The 5336-nt window shown below is 45.2% G+C and overlaps 1 pseudogene; it reads left to right on the top strand.

The window, feature by feature from the left end:
- Window positions 1-1290: 1290 nt before the first annotated feature.
- On the top strand, window positions 1291-4400 carry LOC131923998 (large ribosomal subunit protein uL22-like; annotated as a pseudogene).
- The last annotated feature ends 936 nt before the right edge of the window (window positions 4401-5336 follow it).

Below are 5336 nucleotides of genomic sequence, written 5' to 3'. Positions count from 1 at the left end.
CACCCCCTCAGACACATCTGGTACACACACACACACAACACAAAGAGAGAGAGAGAGAGAGAGAGAGAGAGAGAGAGAGAGAGAGAGAGAGAGAGAGAGAGAGAGAAAATAAAAATAAAAAATGAAGCTACATTTTAAAAATAAAAACCATATCCACACTTTATCGACACTTATTGTAAGCCAAACTACTCAGCACAGCTTCCAGAACTTTCCAGAACTTTAATCTGTTTGAAGGTACTACTGTGAACTCTTTGGATTACTGTCTCTACATACCATAGGAATCTCAGAGAGGAGTGGTTGTTAGAATTTTGCCCGCACTCCAGCTGCATGAACACACGTGTGGGGATCAGGAGTTAAGCAAAGGGTCTTGTGTCTTATGTCATCACTGTGTACTGGTGACTACGTGCTCACGGCATGGTCGCACAATCAGCGCATGCATGTGTAGCTCTGTGGGCCCACCTGCACCTTAAAAAGCCGTGACTCAGCGGGGAGGTGGTGGTGCACTCCTTGAATCCCAGCACTTGGGAGGCAGAGCCAGGCGGATCTCTGTGAGTTCCAGGCCAGCCTGGGCTACCAAGTGAGTTCCAGGAAAAGGCGCAAAGCTACACAGAGAAACCCTGTCTCGAGAGAAAAAAAAAAAAAAAAAAAGCCATGACTCAGACCCCACCCTCTCTCTGTTCACCATCTTTCCTTCTCTCTGCATGTGCTCCTTCCCCAGGCCTGGTTCCTTTGCCCCCTCCCCACTTCTTCCTAATAAAGCTCTGCTATTAGGTAGTCCTGGCCGTGGCTCATGACCTTTTCACACCGGTAACCAGCGCCACTTATCATTCTTACAATGGTGAACCAGTTCAACCTTGGTACAGTGCCAAAATGTGGCCAAGCAAGGCTTTGAACAAGTTGCCAGCGCTAGGACCTTCTCATGTGGTTACGGAGGAGTTGAGCCATTGGCTGGGGAGGAATGTCAGTCCTCTGAACAAAAGGCTGTAGTGGATATTAAATAACAAAATCAGACCACTTGATTTATAATCTTAACAAAGATGGAGGTCTGGCAGGTGAGGGGCCTGGAGAGATGAGCCCGGTGGTTGACAGCACCTGTTAATAGTATTATTGTTGCATTAATAGTATTGCTCTAGGCTCCTTGTAAGCCTTTCTTTCCTTCTGTTTCCTGGGCTGCAGCCACTTAAAAGTGGGACTGGTTTTTTTTTTTTTTTTTTTTTTTTTGGCCACACTGGGTCGCTTGAACGGAAGCACTGTGGAGGTTTCTTTTATCAACAATTAATTTTCACTATCATGATTTCACTCCCGGACTTTACGCTGTTTTCCACAACCAAGCTGCTCAAGCTGTCTTGGAAAGGAGCCAAGCAAGGTATCATGGCAAACCTGTTAGACTACGGCCTTTTGCCCCCTTCCATCCCTCCACCCCCACCCCCACCCGCTGTGTGCCACTTACACATGCACACCCCATCCCTAACGCCAAAGGACTCTCCAGGTTCTGCTGTGGGTGTTCTGTTTCCCCAGAACTGTAAGGACACCCCACCTTCTTTCACACCTGAGGAAACAAAGTGGATTTCAATGGCCTCCCTAAACCTGTCTGGCCAAGACATTCTCTGTCAGACAGGTTCTGCCATCTCAGGGACTTAGGGACTCCACTGGCCAGGTTGCTTTTCTGGCTTTCAAAAGCAGTGATCCTGAGATCCACACAACAAACACATATCTGTTATGAGCGTTTTTTGTTTCCATTTTTCTATTACAGATGCACTCACGGGAAACAAGTAGTCTCATACAGATAAGCAAGACAAATCCAATCTACCACAAGCTGACGTCACCCCTAACATGTTGGTGTTTTCTCAGGCCCTCTTCCTCTGCTAATATTTTTGCATCAAAGTCACGATTAGAATCACCCGATGGCAACATCGTGACACCCAGCTCCGTTGTGTACGTTTTGTTGTGATGCCTTAAATGGCTCAGAACATCCAGGAACCCAGCTTGCAGCGTAATTGAAGCCTTGGTTACTGTTCGTCCTCGGCAGCATTTAAATGCTGCTGGAATCACAACACTGAAGTCAAGCATGGCGGTTCACGCCTGTAATCCCGGCCCTCAAGAGGCTGAGGCAGGATTGCTGCCAAGTTCAAGGATATTCTGGACTACAGAGTGAGACCCTGTCACTGCTAGGTCTCAAAGAAACCTGGGACAAGTCAGATGCAGTACTTGCGCCTCCTCCCAGCACGTCTCACCCCGTCCCCTCCCCTAAACCTCGCCCTGGGGGTGGGGGGCTGGGCTTTCGCTTCCCATCCATTTTGGCTCTCTAGGCCTCCTGGTACCGGTGCTTATCTTGGTTGGCAGCTCTTTTCTTGGTCTCCCTCCCCTTCTCTCCTCTCATGGTCCAGTTTAGTCTGCTGGCCGTGTTCAGCCTGCTTCCTCCCTTCTATCCACAGTAAAAACCTCCATACTTTAAGAGTACTCATGTTGCTGGGCAGCAGTGGTGGCGCACGCCTTTAATCCCAGCACTCCGGAGGCAGAGGCAGGCGGATCTCTGTGAGTTCGAGGCCAGCCTGGGCTACAGAGTGATGTTCCAGGACAGGCTTCAAAAGCTACACAGAGAAACCCTGTCTCGAAAAACAAAATCAAAAAAAGAGTACTCATGTCTTCCTCCTTTTATTGCATGTTTTCAGTCACAAAAACAAAAACAGACACATCTAGCTGGCATTCTTCACTCTAAAAGAACTGCTGTGAGACCAGCAGGGTGGAAGTTTATCTCCTCCATCTGTCCACATCAGCTGAATGCACATTGTACACACCACTCAGAAGGGTTCCAGATGCTGCACTGCAAGATGGGATTTGAGCTACAGGATTTGATTTACAGTGCTATAGTTTAGGGTTTTTTGTTTTGTTTTTTAAATCTGATCATTCCTAAACCCTAGTTCCCTTTGGAATAAGAAAGGATGTAACTTGTTTTTGATGTTCATAGGAATTTAGGGTTGGGAGACATTGGACTTTTAAAGTATTACATTTTTAAAGAAAGTATGTTTCTTTTTGAGACAGGTTTTCACTTACATAGCCCTGGTTTTCCTGGAACTCACTGTGTAGACCAGGCTGGCCTCAGGCTCACAGAGAACCACCTGTCTCTGCCTCTAGAATCCTGGGATTAAAAGCAATTGATCACCATGACCAGCCCTAAAGTATTGAAATGTTTAAAGACTGTGAGGCTTTTACAGTTATACTATATTTTATATTATGATATTCACATGAGACCTTGAGGATAAATAAGACAGAAAAGGTTATAGTTTAAAGTGATGCCCCTATGACAAAGGAAAGAATGTTATAGTTAACATCAAAGGAAAGAATGTTATAGTTAACATCAGTTGTCTGTCGGGAGGCAGATCTCTGAGTTTGAGGCCAGTCTGATCTACAGAGTGAATTCTAGGACATCCAGGATACACAGAGAAACCCTGTCTCAAAGAACCAAAAAAAAAAAAAAAAAAAAAAAAAAGAAAAAGAAAGAAAGAAAAAAGAAAGAAAAGAAAAAATATAGCTGAACACGAACTCAGGCTTAAGCCAGTATGCACGCAGCATTCCTTCCACGGTTTCAGTTTCAAGTTCATGCCTTGCTTCCCTCTTTGAGGAACTGTCTCAAAGTGTAAGATGAAATAAATCTCTTCTTTCAGCCTGAGGTGACCTGTGAAGACGGTCTGCTGGTCTCTTGACCCAGAAAACCTTACAAATTCAGGCAAATCCAGAGGTTCAAATCTTCATGTTCATTTTAAGAACACCCGTGAAACTGCTCAGGCCATCCAGGGTATGCACATCTGAAAAGCCCCAAGAGCCTGAAAGATGTCCCTTTAAAGAAGCCAAGTGGGGGCTGGAGAGATGGCTCAGAGGTTAAGAGCACCGACTGCTCTTTCAGAGGTCCTGAGTTCAATTTCCAGCACCCACATGGTGGCTGACAACCATCTGTAATGAGATCTGGCGCCCTCTTCCGTATACATAATAAATAAATAAATCTTTAAAAAATAAAATAAAATAAAGAAGCCAAGTGTGTGACTCCAGCGGTATAACAGTGGAATCTGTAGGTGTGCCCAGGCCACACAGTCAGTGGCCAAAAAAGTGTGCTGAATTTTTGATGCACATGCTTGAAAATGCAGAGTAATGCTGAGTTACTTAAGGGTTTAGATGCAGGTTCTCAAGCTGAACACATCCAGGTGAACACAGCACCTAAGATGCGCCAATGAATTTGCAGAGCTCGTGGACGGATTAACCCAACCATGAGCTCCCGGTGCCGCACTGAGATGATCCTCACTGAAAAGGAGCAGATTGTTCCGAAGTCAGAAGAGGAGGCTGCACAGATGAAAAAGATATCCCAGAAGAGACTGAAGAAACAAAAACTTATGGTGCGGGAATAAATTCAGCATAAAAGAAATATAGATAAAAGTAAAAGAAAGGGAGGGAGGGAGGGAGGGAAGGAGGGAGGGAGGAAGGAAGGAAAAGCAAAGGAAGATCCCTTTCCTTCCCAAGTCACCTTTGGTCCTGGTGTTCATTACAGCAGCAGAAAGCAAAGTAGGACATATGCCAATTTAAAAAATCAGGTTATTTAAGCAAAATAAAACGAGCCACCAAAACAAGCAAAGAAGCACGGAAAAGAGGAGTTTGTTATTCTGCCCGATCCCCTTAATGAGTGGAGCCCCAACTGCTCACTTCTTCTATGACCATCTTGGTCCTTAGGTGCCTAAGTCCAGTGATGATGGTACCTAAAGCTTGAGCTGGTCCAGGAAGAAGCTGAGGTTTCTCTTTTTCATGTCACTGGGGAAACAGGAGATGAGGTCTGTCCTCAATGGCCTTTAAGCCTTATGATCTCTCAGGACCAGGCAGGAAAACTCCATCTCAAAAATGGGAGAGCACAAGGGAGGTGGAGAGGGAAAGAGAGAGGCTGAGGAGACACAGAGAGAGAGAGAGAGAGAGAGAGAGAGAGAGAGAGAGAGAGAGAGAGAGAGAGAACAAAACAAGGAAGAAATCCCTGGATCATAACAAAGCTACCAGTCATCACAAGCTGAGCCTGTGTATTTTGCCTTCTGTATCTGTATCTGGCATAATATTTGCATGTGATGTAATAGAAGTATTATAGCTAAAGCTGAAATAAGCAAGGATGGAACATGGATTAGAGTCATGTCAGTAAAAGAGGAAAATGGATATTTTAGCCAAACAAAACTTATTTTCTTTCTTGAGACTGGGTCTCACTGTATAGTCCTAGCTAGCCTGGAATTTGCTGTGTAGACCATGATGGCTTCAAACTCAGAGATCTGACTGCTTCTGCCTCTCAAATGCTGGGTTTGAAGGCATGC

The sequence above is a fragment of the Peromyscus eremicus genome, chromosome 14 (genome assembly GCF_949786415.1).
Source record: "Peromyscus eremicus chromosome 14, PerEre_H2_v1, whole genome shotgun sequence".
NCBI lineage: Eukaryota > Metazoa > Chordata > Mammalia > Rodentia > Cricetidae > Peromyscus > Peromyscus eremicus.
The sequence above is the reverse complement of the archived record's forward strand: the minus strand, read 5'-3'. Positions and strand labels throughout refer to the sequence as shown.